Source organism: Eurosta solidaginis, chromosome X (assembly GCF_040869045.1).
Source record: "Eurosta solidaginis isolate ZX-2024a chromosome X, ASM4086904v1, whole genome shotgun sequence".
Classification (NCBI taxonomy): domain Eukaryota; kingdom Metazoa; phylum Arthropoda; class Insecta; order Diptera; family Tephritidae; genus Eurosta; species Eurosta solidaginis.
Window position 1 is genome coordinate 149966106 of NC_090324.1, and position 8438 is coordinate 149974543.

The 8438-nt window shown below is 40.5% G+C and overlaps 1 pseudogene; it reads left to right on the forward strand.

Moving 5' to 3' along the window:
- Positions 1-5946: 5946 nt before the first annotated feature.
- Positions 5947-6929, forward strand: LOC137235189 (uncharacterized; annotated as a pseudogene).
- The last annotated feature ends 1509 nt before the right edge of the window (positions 6930-8438 follow it).

Genomic DNA, 8438 nt, shown 5'->3' on the forward strand with positions numbered 1-8438 from the left:
CGGCTCGACAAACAAATCGAGGATTAAACATAGATATTTACGGTAACTAATTAGGCATCTTCAAATTTGTGATCTGTAATTAAATAAACGAAGAAATCTCGATTCAAAAGAATTTACCCGTCTACTTAAATGAAAAATTAACAAATGATAGTACTACGGCCACGCGCCGTAGTAAAAAGAATGAAGCAACGGAAAAAAATCTTTCGATTAGTCCCGTTTGTTTCAATTCTGAGAAATTTACATTCTATACACGGGTGTGTATGAATGTGCACAATTTTTTTTGTCTTTGCGGCTGGTAAATATCTACCAGTGCATGGACTCTTGTAAAGGCAAAATGTTGGGGCACTGAAAATGGTAGTAGAAGTTTCGTGAAAACGATAACTACGGTTTATATTGGTACCAAAAAATTCCCAATTTTATCGTAAAACCAACAAATCACAAAATAAATCACATCCCAAAACGTCTACCTACCACAACAATTTTCCAAGGTACCAAAATTACTGCCGCCAAATAACCAAGTTCAGCATGTTATCGTTTACGTAAAACTTCTTATTGTCGTTCAAATTATGCAAAAAAAAAAAAAAAACTGAGAAAAATAGCGCAGAAAATATTCGCGTACTCAGTCATTATATTTCTCCACTCAAAAATTTATTTCCTGTTTAAGTTCTTCACAAATTTTTTCAAAATTTATTGATTTGGTCAGTATCGCCCCCTAATGGTAGTTGGGTGGGCTCTGCAATTCAATACTTTAAAATTATCGCAGTATACGTTTTCAGTGCGAAAATACTGAAATATTGGTAGAATCTAGGTTTTGGTAGCGGTAGTAGTAGAAAATGAAAAATGGGCCAAAAAGGTTGGTCAAACTGCCAATGCGGTAAAGTCCGTGCACTGACTGTCCATATACTTATACTAACGTATGTACATATATATGCCTAGTTTAAATGTACATTATATTAGGGATGCATAAAAAGATGCAAACGGGTACCCAAAAACTCGAGTCTGAGGAATCGGTATCGGAGCCAAATACCCTTCGGGAACCGTGCCGTTTGATAAAGGCCATCAATAAAACAGGACTACAAGAGTACTTGGGATAAGTTGAACAAATAAGCGGAGGGCAATACCAACAAATAAAAAATTATACATTTTATAAAAATCTCCCCTCTTCCAAAACGAACATATTTTTTCTTTATTGGCAGACAATTTTGCTGTCCAGACATTTTTTTTGCGGCGGGCAGGAAAGTTGTTGGTTTTTAGCACCAACAACACAAATAACAGCGACTCAAAAGAACCCACACTATACACTTTCTACCCGGGTCGGTACCAGAATGTGCGAACCGAAAAATCGTAAATGCTCATTTTTCTGCAGCACTAGTGTGCCCGTGGCTAACTAAAACGCTACAGGGCGACACAAAATAAACAAAATAAGGCACTAAAGACCCAGGCACATAACGTGCGTGGAAAGAGGTCAAGCACATGATGTGCGCCAAATATGAATATTTTTATACTGCTACAGATGTTTGCCCCCTACGCAAGCGCTACTAAAATATCCCAAATCTCAACAATACAATTAGGGACCGCTCGCCCCTGCACTTTGACAATGACCCGACCCATTGAAACCTATTTCACTCCTTTCAGAAAAATGGGTCGTTTTGCCGCTTTAAAACGTAATGCTGCCACGAACGCAGCGCGTTATTCGTCGGAATGCCGAGTGTGTCTTGAGCGACACCCTATCCGCTTGTGTCCAGCCTTTCGGGCGAAAAGGCCAGAAGAGCGCCTCTACGTAACCATTCGCGAAAGCTACTGCGGAAATTGTCTGGCGCCTGGTCACCGCTCTAACGCGTGCCCAAGCCAAGGGCGATGCAAACGGTGCGGCGAGAAGCACCACACGATGCTGCACATCGCCTCGACCGACGAAGAGGAGCAGCTATTACAAGAAGCCCGCTCCAAGCCATGGAGCGTCCAAGTGGAAGAGGAGCTAGATTCACCCCGAGAGCGGATAGACGACTCCATATCGTTATATGCGTCGGACGCTGGAACGGAGACTGGACCTCTTCGTCCACACCAAAACCCAGATGCCAGCCGAACCGGAGCGGAGACGCGGTCTCTTCGCCCGACCATACCATCTACAGCCAAATCATTTCGACCACTTCTGCAGCACGAGAGGAAGCGGCTCCAACAAGGGACAGCGACAGCACAGCGCCATACATATAACGGCCGAGCGGAGACCCGGTCTCTTCGCCGGCAAACCAGGAACCCCCAACGGAGACGACATCCGCGCGACCGCAGAGCGGAGACAAGGCCTCTTCGCCTGCATCAACGACATCAGCCACAAGATCGCAGCCACGGAGGCAACACGCTGCAGCTCACCACCGTGTCCGCCTTCCGGTCAGGGCTTGTAGCCCAGCATTCAGCAGCCACCGCCACCATGATACCAACGGTAGCGATCACACCCACCGCGGTCGTGAAGATAGAAGCTGGGGGGCGGCTACACCTCGTCCGTGCCTTGATTGACGGATGCTCCCCCACCACCGTTATCGCAGATGAGCTAGCCCGGGAGCTCCAACTCCCTACCAGCACCATTGGCGGGCAATCAGGATGCCTACTACGCATACGAGGAAGACACGGCCAAAATAAACGAATTGCAACCCATGCGGCGGTCGTGTCCAATTTTCGGCGAATGGCCCCCACGACCAGCGTCGACAGCGCCATCGCATCCCCGTACGCACATCTCCGTCTGGCGGATCTACAGTTTTATTCATCTGCCCCGATCCGCCTCGTACTAGGGACAGACGTATATGCCGAAATAATGCTACCAGGGATTCTGCCCACCACGTTTGGCCCTTTGCTGGCTCAGAGTACCATCTTCGGTTGGGTACTCTCGGGCACAACAAAGGCCTAACATGAAAATGTTCGGTAACGACCGAAATCCATGAATTTTTACACTTTTTTTTATTTTTTATTGAATTTCTGCTGTACACAGTCGCAAGAGGTGTGCGTTTAAAATCTTGTATCATTTCAATACGTTCCTTTTTTATTGAATTTTCTTCATACAAAATTCACAAGCATAGAATTTCCAATGAATTTGTAATAAACGGCAAGAAATATGAACACGTATATCTTCTTACTTCTTTTCGCAATCCCTAGCTCTAGGCAAACCTGGCTTAGGCCTTGAATCATAACGGGAAAAGTGCCGAATGACAGAGGCATCAGCAACCAAACTCACCCATTGCGCAGACCATCTTGCGTGCCGCCAAGCCGGCGGACTGACCAGGGTTTATGTTAAGTTAGATATAATTAGTTATAAGTTTTTCTTCTCTTCTTCACGGTCGGTGATCCTTGGCGGACTGTGATGTTGCGTACCGCAAGGGGGGCGGCATGTTTAGGCCCAAGGCCTAACTTTTACTTGATTGACGGCGCCCCTCCCTAACGTTTTAATAAGATTTCCAGCCACCCACACTCACGCCGCATTTGTGTGCATGCATGCACATGCATGCGTTTCATACGCATGCATGTGTGTGTGCAGGTTGTCAGCACCCATGCACGTATATGTGGGGGCTGTTGTGTGTGTGGCTTTTTTCCCCTCCTTAATACCAGAGGACCTTTTCGCGGCTTAGCGGTTGTCCTCAACGGCACAACCGGTCTTTTTCGATCGACCGCCAGCCAGCACACATCGCCGAGTATCACCGTCATCAGTTTTACACTCAAAGGTAATATTGTATCCTTGTATATATTTTCCTACACTCTAATTAAAACACTATTATAACGAGGAAATCCTCTTTGCGTTTTGTTCTTTTACTTTCCTTCGAGAGCACTATCAACCCGAGATCGACCCGTGTGCGCCTACCCACTGCCGGTTCCAGACGCACTCAGGCCGAACAGAAGTAAACTTCTTCTTATTAACTTACCCACGCTGGAAAATCGGAGAGTATTACTGGGGGTATTGTTCATCCATAAGCTCATTATTAGAGAAAGTTATTCTGCGGACCTCCTCAGCCGCTTGTTTTTTGCGGTTGCCCCTAGAGTATCCAGACACTACGTTCCTTTCTATTTACCCCTTTGTCAACGAAACTTTGCTAAAAATAATCCTCTTCTTATCTGGTGCGCGCACTACAATGACTTGTATAGCTGTATCAGTCTTGAATGTACTTTTGCCACTATACGTAATGCAATACTTGCCTATCTAATTTAAGAGTTACAAGCTAATTTAATTTGCCCGCATTTTATTTCTTCCATAAAACACAGGAACTATCTCGCTTAAGGATGGAGGAACATTTATCAACATGTATCATTAAGAAGGAACAAGACAGTACTGTGTTGATTGGAATCTGGTGCATTCCAACAACGTAAAAAATATGCTTTTTCATGAGTCACTGACCGGAATCGTATGCATTCCGGCAGTATAATCTTATGGGCAGGCATCGAGCTGATTGGAATCCCGTGCGTTCCAACAACACAGGTCATGTTACTTTTTGATGCCTTGTGATGCCGTATCCTCATTACACTACTCTTAGCACTGCCGGATTCCCATGACATGCTGATTGGAATCTTGTTGCATTCCAACAGCAAGATTGGAATCCACTGCATTCCGAAATCATGCTGAGCGGAATCTGATGCATTCCGCCAGTATAAGATTTCGGCATAAGATCTTATTTCTGCTCATTCCTTATTATTATTATATTCTGAAATTAAAGAGTAATGTTCATTAATATTTCTTTCTTTGTAATATAACATTGTTGAAATCTCGATATACCTTAAATTTTATCTTTTGAGTTGTATATTTATATATCTTTTATATTATGCAGTCGATCATAGTTTGTCGTCGACTTTAAATAATAAATAAATAAATAAATAAAAATAAGGTAATATCAGCTCGTTCACGAATGCAAAAAAGAGTTTTTTCAAATTTTTGGTAAATAAAGACTAGAAAAGTTAAAGATATGTATACATCAGATGAAAGGTATTTTTATAAGTTATTTTTCGATTTTTTAATTTTTGAAATCCATTCACTAGTTTCGGAGATATTTTGATTTGAAAAATTCATTATTTCGCTTTTTGACATGGAATTATCCCCAAACCTTTCATTTGCACCAAAAAAGAAATACACCGTTGGAATCAGCATAAAAACCTCTATAAAGTGCGATTTTTCATTTTTGACAAATGAATGTATTCTGCACTTGTTCCATTTTTTTCGGAAATAGAAGTTGTATGGGAGTATGAGTGGTATTGAAGAAGGAAGAGGGGAAAGGAGAGGGAGACTCAGAATTAGAATGGCAGATGAAAACGGAGGAATTTGGGAAAGAGAAGGAAAGAAAGGAAGAGTGGGTCAGAGTCTAATGCAACAAAAGAATTTATTATTATTTTGATTGCAGACGCTTTGTTTACAACGGTCGAATTTTTTGAAGCTTCTGCTGTTAACGATGCAACTAAAATAGATGTTATTGCTGAGGATAATGTTGCTTTTGACACTGATGATGGTTAGATTTCGTTTATATTTATATTATACTTAAAAACCGATTTATTTAACTGATTTCGATTGCAGAATCAGAGGTTTGTTTCACGAGCGATCGGGATTTCGTTGAGGATACTGGTGATTCTTTCGAAGGTATGTTCTATCATTCTTAACATTTTTTTTGGCGATTCTCACTTGCAAAGGATGAAAGCACTCTTAGTCAAAGCACATGCACATCTGTATGGAAATGTCACATCTATATGAAAAAAGATGGTTGTGACGCGGCCATTAAGTGTGAATTGCTCCATATAAATATATGTATTTTTCCCTCAATTTTTTTTCGCAACATCTACACATAAATTTCACGAGTTCTGTTACTTATTCATGTAATTCATTTTACAGATTCTAATATACCTTCTATCAGTAGCAGAGCTACCATTTCTGCTTCAAACGTACGCTTTCCCAAATTTATTCTCTCTTCTGCCGAAAATCAGGTTATGCTGAATCTGGCAAAAGTTATAAAGGGGTTTGGGGCCATTGAAAAATGTATTTATTTTGCAGAAGAAAATGGACTTATTTTGAAATCAAAAGCCTGCAAAATACATAAAATTAATATGCCATTGGTTTGTAAAGGTAAAAACTCTTTGGGTACCTTTCAGTGTCGCAAAGGCTCCTGTCGGGCCAATTCTGGGTTGTCACGTGCAAAGGGAACTTGGTTTGAAAAATCAAAGATATCTCTACCCCAAGTTTTCTACCTTATGTACGCCTATGCACGCCGTTGGCCAACTGCCGACACAAGGCTGGAGAATTTTGTAGAAGGTACCACGCTTTCCTCGTGTACAATAACCGATTGGTTTAACTACTGTCGCGAGGTGGTTGTTACTTTCCAATTATACCAGCAGAAGCAGAAGTGGACCTGGGAAAGTTGTTCAAATCGACGAAAGCAAGTTCGGCAAAAGGAAATACAACAAAGGTACTTTTTTAAACAATAAACAAGCTTTAAATAAAATCTATATAAACGTATTGTATTTTAGGTAGAAGTGTGGAAGGTCACTGGGTCCTAGGTATGATTGAAGATGGCAGTGACGACCTAAGGCTAGAAGTGTGCCCAAAGAATGATCGGTCAGCGGATGCGCTTATACCGCTAATTAAAAAACATGTGGTGGAAGGTACGACGATTCGTACAGACTTTTGGAAGGCATATGATTGCTTACCCAAACATGGGTATTTGCATTCCAAAGTCAACCACAGCGACCCAGGCAACCCGTTTGTTGCACCTGATGGCACACATACACAGAGAATAGAATCTCAATGGCGCGTTGTAAAGAGATATTTTTACAAAGAAAATTATAACCATCCTGCAAATTTAGAAGATATTCTTGTAGAGTTTTTGTGGCGCCGATCAGTTTTGAGGAAACATGAAGACCCCTTCAAGAAGCTGGTAGAGGCTATAAAACATATATATGTTCTTCAGGAATAGACATGGGTAGTTAATTTGATGGTTTGATTTGTTTTTCTTTATCATATTTATATATATAATAAAACATTTTTTACAGGCGTTGATATGTCTCTAAAGTATGCTTGTCAGAGACGGAAAGTACCAGCTAGCCAACAAACAGAGAGCAGAAATATTAAATGTACATATAATAGCATCATTATAAATAAAAAAGAGTTTTTTCTGACTTATGTCTTTCCCTTAATGGTTGTTTTGTTATTTTGTGAATGGTTAGGTACTTGTGTGCGGACGCGCATACATATTTGTATATGTAAGTATCCTTTTCTCGTTTTTTTGAGGGATTTTCATAGAACGCTTTGTTGCATTTTGTTTGTTGTTACTTTGCTCTGCAGATAAGATCAATGTAGGGCACCACATTTACTATTCTACACAAAATTTAACATATGTAAAGCGAGTCTAAAAGTTGAGATATTTTTAGAATATGGCGCTTTTGAAGCTTTAAAGCTTTCCATCTAAATTTGCCATTAGATGCGTCAATGGTCAAGGGTCCTCGGAAACCCCTTTCTCTTCTAAAGTGAAACTTTGTGAGATTTTCCCACTTCATGTCCTAAAAATAGAAAACTTGGATTAGAAAATCGCGCGATTCTAACCGATTTAACTGATTAAGCCTCCTATCGCCTAAACCGTTAATGATAAAACCTTGAATCAACTTGTGGATTAATCTACACGTGAATACCTACAATATGCAAAAACAAAATCGATTCCTTCTTGCTTGGATCAAGAGATATGCACACTCATCGGTTTTAATCAGCACTGATCGATTTACCCATCAGTATGCGGTAGAAATTGAACCGTTATAGATAGAAGATTGGATGAATTTGTGAATGGTGCTAAACGGCGATGGCTATCTAATGCAAAAATAAAATTTAGAAAATCTTGCGTAGTTCAAGAGATATGGCAACAAATCGGGTTTCGGGGTCATATGTGTACCGATAAACTCCATTTTTTCATTGAAGGGTTAATTATGGAACTCTCAATCAAATTGTCGTTTAATCTACAAATGGATAACCACCCTGCAAAAATTGTTGGATTACGTGTTCCATTTTCTTCATGTTGGAGTACTCTAACAATACTCCTTTGCAATGCGTTTGCGGACCACCATCAGCTGATCATTGCTCGTTTTTTAACGACCGTGATCACAACACGATGGCGATCGAACAGAGTTGCCAAAAGTAAAATATTGCATACAAATAACTGATAATAAAATTTCACTTTGGCAACTCTGATAAAATGCAACAGCGTTGGTTTTATGTATACATACTATAGTATAGAGAAATATTAGTTTCTTTATTCACGCAAATGCTAAATAACATAAAAATATTCGTAGTACAAAATATAAAAGTTGTATTGCCCCTCTTCATTTACTTTCATTTTAAATTAAATTCACTCCGATAATTCTTTCCGACAACACAATTCCTCTTTAGTACTTTGGCATATGATCCTCTGTGGGTGCTCCATGGAGTACTACAGTGA